Genomic DNA, 5,107 nt, shown 5'->3' on the forward strand with positions numbered 1-5,107 from the left:
GTTGTCCAGAATAAGGATGCCATATTTCATCGCTTTGTGGAAGAATAGGTAAATCGTTTCTCATGTTATATTCTCTGAACTGTAAATCGTAAACGGTTTCACAAATTTGGTTGAATGCCAGTGGACCCAAAAAATGCTAATTTCTAATAGTAAATTTAAAAATGACTTTTTTTTACTTTTATTTATTTCCAGATAAAGTGAAAGATCGAGGCTCTAATACAATTGGGTCAAGATTGAACCGTGTCGAGGACAAGGTAAGAAAATAAGATAAAACCATATATATTTATATTATGCACAGCTACTACTTACACATACACACATGGAGTACAGGATATACAGACAATTACCACATACTACATACAGAATATTCCTCACTCTCTGAAAAAGTGTAAAATACATAATGGTGCATCCAGACACCAATTCTACAGCGCTGCTCATACACTGCAAAGAGTCTAAATACCTGTGGTCATCTGTGACTTCAACACACAAGTTAAGGTGGCCACACACAATAACTGAACGTTGATTGCTGGTTCGGCCGTCCACTACCTCTCCCAACTCTCATACACGAGAAGGTTTGGCTTGGTTAAATGTTAATGTGTTTTCAAAGTGGAGAACTGTAAAAATCACTGCCAAACGGCTCTGGCAGCAGCTTATCACCTGAATAACAAAAGGGTCAGGCATTAAGGGTCAGGCAGTTTGAATTTTACCTCCTCTGACCTCATCTGTCAGGGAAGAGTCTGGATGTCCCCTTAGACTATTAGCTTAGTCTATTGTGTATGGAGGCTTAAAGGGGTTTTCCATTACTCAGACAACACCTTCTCAATCCATATGTGTGTCCCCCAGTAAAATAATAACACCTATACTCACCTCCAGTGCCAGCACTATTCCAGCGGTGTCTGCACTGGCTCTCCTGGGGATTGCGTGTGTCATTGGTGTGTCAGAAGTGACAGACAGTCATCCTGCAGTTGGTTGCAGGAGATCTCTTCATTTGGCCTTACAGACAACTTCTTAGAATATGTATCTCTAGGACCCAGCGGCTAGCTTCCTTCCGGCTAATTAACACCCTGGCCTGGATGTATAAATACCTGTTGTGAGCCAGAGGGAGGTGCCAGCGATATTCATTGCCCCTTGTGAAGGCTTGAGCAAGAGCAGTACTTCTTCCTCTCTGGTGCTAGATAACGTGTGCGCATTTGTCTGGAGTCGAGTAAAGCTAAGCGATTTTCCCTTGTTTGTCCCCCATTGTTGTCTTTAGTGTTCAGTGGGGATCAACTAGTGCTCATCCTTTCTGTTCCCTAGCCTGAGCCTAATGCCAGGGATAGACAGGCTGAGGTACGCGTGCGGCGATTGGTGAAGAACCAATAAAGGGACATTAGTGGAGACAGGGTGACACTAGATCAGCCTAGGAGTTCTCCACTCCCCACTTTCCCTAGTCTGGGTTCCCTTTCCCTTTTCCCTTTGTGTTGCACTTAGTCTTTCCCACACCTTGCGTGACAGCATGACATTATGTCTCACGATTCCTAGGGGCAATCAGTGCTGACTTTACTCTCCCCGCCTTTGGCCAACTTGCATACATCCAGAGGAAGTGAGAGATGTTGCTGGTCTTACTTCCTCCGGATGTACAGGCATGTGATATAACTGGAGGCAGGAAGAGTGAAGCCAGCGCTGATTGGCAGCAGGGATCACTTGACATAACAATGTCACGTGATTCCAAGGAGAGCCAATGCCGACATGGCTGGAACACTGGAGGGGAGTATAGGTGTTATTATTTTACTGAGGGCAAAAATATATATATGGAGAAGGAGATGTCCGAGTAGTAGAAAACCCCTTTAAGTGTTGGCTACTACTTTCATGGATGTGGACAGAAAGCTCTTTCTGAGTTCATTAAGTAGTTCAATCTGACAAAGGTTTCCAATAGAGTTGGTGCGAGTCAATTCGCAGGACCCAGTGCATCAGCCACATCCATAATCTGTGACCGCTGCATCGGAGCCCTGAGAACCACCTCCTACATCCCGGCATCCACAGCTGTTCTACTGATTAGCCGGCCTGATGCAATGTCACATATGCATCATGCTGTAACCATAAAGATGCAGCTAATCAGAAGAGAAGCAGGGAATCTTGGAAGGTAGAAGGCAGGTCTTGAGGCTCCTGTCCAGCATCCAAAGATTACTGACGTGGCCGATGGACCGAGTGCTGCGAAATGAATCACACCAACTCTAGTTTTCAATTAAAACAACAATGTCTAAATGGCTAACCAATATTGCATTAAGGGATCTATCTACTTTATTTCTCCCCAAAACTGTGCCTCTCTTGTCCATGGGGTGTGTCTGGTATTGCAACTCAGCGCCCCATTGATTTGGTTAGGGATAAGCTACAATATCAGGCAGCGCTCATGGGTAGTGTAAAATGTGTATGGAGTGTGGTCTGTATCTATGCTATTCTCTTTGTTTGAATTTTTTTTTATACATTTGTAGGTAACTCAAATGGATCATAAACTCAATCTCATAACCGATATGATTCACCACCTGATATCAAACCAACAAAGCGGTCAGTCTACCAACAGTACACCGCACCGGAGCAACTCTCTGAACGACGGGAGCAGCCTCTCCAGTACTCTGCCTACCTACCAACAGTTAACAGTGCCAAGACGAGACCAAGATAATGCATCTTGATGAACAAACACAAACTAGTTCTTCTACTGTCCTCAATGCAGATAATCATTATTTTAATGAATGCATTTATAAGCAGAAAGTAAAATGAATGATGAAATTAGACTGAGTATCGAGTAAGTGTGTAACACTGTAAAGGACGTCTTGTCTATTCTCTGTAGATCCTATCAGGGTTCATTGAAGGTTTCTTAGAGGAAGGGACATGGAACATATGTGTATTGCTCCATGTAGAAACATGCAAGAAAGCATCTGATACATTGATGAATCCTTTCTCAGGAAGATTGTAGCTCATCGGCCTGTGGGATCGTAAATCGCTACGGGTCGTGCTGTAAAACTGGCAATACAACTGAACAATTACCCTGATTTTTTTTATTGTATTAAAATACACTTTTTACATTGATTTTCAATTTTTGGGGGGACTAAAATGAAAATTCTTTTGAGAAAAATAGAAATAAATATTGTACTGTAGAAAATTACACTTCTTTTTTTTTACAATGTATTTTTGGTAAAAATGGTATTAAAGAGTTAATTTTTCTTTATGATTTCTGATCACAATTTTTTTTTTCTGGAATATTTTTTGACATCTGATCAAATGTATTGTATTTTCTCAAAAATGTTGATATTTGCACATTGATTGGTTTAAAGCAGTGATGGCGAATCTTTTAGAGACCGAGTGCCCAAACTGCAATCCAAAACCCACTTATTTATCGCCAAGTGCCAACACGGCAATTTATCCTAAATATTGAGGTTTTACTGATACAAACAACTGATACAAAGAGCAGACGAGGGCAGCATAGAGCAGCCACAGACAGGAGCAGGGGTAAGAGACTGCAGAAATAAAGAATGTGCTCACCCACATCCTGGTATATATGCTGGCCCTACCCTCAATCCTGGTATATATGCTGGCCCTACCCTCAATCCTGGTATATATGCTGGCCCTCCCCTCAATCCTGGTATATATGCTGGCCCTCCCCTCAATCCTGGTATATATGCTGGCCCTCTCCTCAATCCTGGTATATATGCTCCCCCCCTCAATCCTGGTATATATGCTGGCCCTCCCCTCAATCCTGGTATATATGCTGGCCCTCCCCTCAATCCTGGTATATATGCTGGCCCTCCCCTCAATCCTGGTATATATGCTGGCCCTCCCCTCAATCCTGGTATATATGCTGGCCCTCCCTTCAATCCTGGTATATATGCTGGCCCTCCCCTCAATCCTGGTATATATCCTGGCCCTCCCCTCAATCCTGGTATATATCCTGGCCCTCCCCTCAATCCTGGTATATATACTGGCCCTCCCCTCAATCCTGGTATATATGCTGCCCCCCCTCAATCCTGGCATATATGCTGGCCCTCCCTTCAATCCTGGTATATATGCTGGCCCTCCCTTCAATCCTGGTATATATGCTGGCCCTCCCTTCAATCCTGGTATATATGCTGGCCCTCCCTTCAATCCTGGCATATATGCTGGCCCTCCTCAATCCTGGTATATATGCTGGCCCTCTCCTCAATCCTGGTATATATGCTGGCCCTCCCCTTAATCCTGGTATATATGCTGGCCCTCCCCTTAATCCTGGTATATATGCTGGCCCTCCCCTCAATCCTGGTATATATGCTGGCCCTCCCCTCAGTCCTGGTATACATGCTCCCTCTCCCCCCCAGCCATTGTGCATCGCATATTAAAAAAAAAAAAAAAAACACATAATAAACCCTCCTCCTCACCTTCCTTCTTCTCCCGCGCAGCGTCCTCTCCTGTAGTCGGCACATCTAGCTGAAGTGTATTGCCGCGCACGTACTAGCCAGGTCCGTGCGCGCTGCAGTACACGCTGCCGGCCAATCAGAGGCCAGCGGACACTGGCCTCTGATTGGCCAGCCGACGTCATGCTGGCTTCTGATTTGCCAGCAGCCGCTTCTGATTGTCCGGAAGCCACTAGCCTCTGATTGGCCGGCCGAATTCATGCTGGCCTCTAATTGGAAGGAAGCCGCTGGCCTCTGATTGGCCGGTCGACGTCATGCTGGCCTTTGATTGGCCGGCAAACGCTGGCCTCTGATTGACCGGTCGACGTCATGCTGGCCTCTGATTGACCGGAAGCCGCTGGCCTCTGATTGGCCGGCCGAATTCATGCTGGCCTCTAATTGGAAGGAAGCCGCTGGCCTCTGATTGGCCGGTCGACGTCATGCTGGCCTCTGATTGGCCGGCAAACGCTGGCCTCTGATTGACCGGTCGACGTCATGCTGGCCTCTGATTGTCCGGCCGAATTCATGCTGGCCTCTGATTGACCGGCCGACGTCATGCTGGCTTCTCATTGGCCGGCAGCCCTGGCCTCTGATTGGCCGGCAGCCGCTTCTGATTGTCCGGAAGCCGCTGGCCTCTGATTGTCCGGCCGAATTCATGCTGGCCTCTGATTGACCGGAAGCCGCTGGCCTCTGATTGACCGGCC

Source organism: Phyllobates terribilis, unplaced genomic scaffold, assembly GCF_046119375.1.
Source record: "Phyllobates terribilis strain yellow unplaced genomic scaffold, ASM4611937v1 Scaffold_108__1_contigs__length_5656254, whole genome shotgun sequence".
Lineage (NCBI taxonomy): Eukaryota > Metazoa > Chordata > Amphibia > Anura > Dendrobatidae > Phyllobates > Phyllobates terribilis.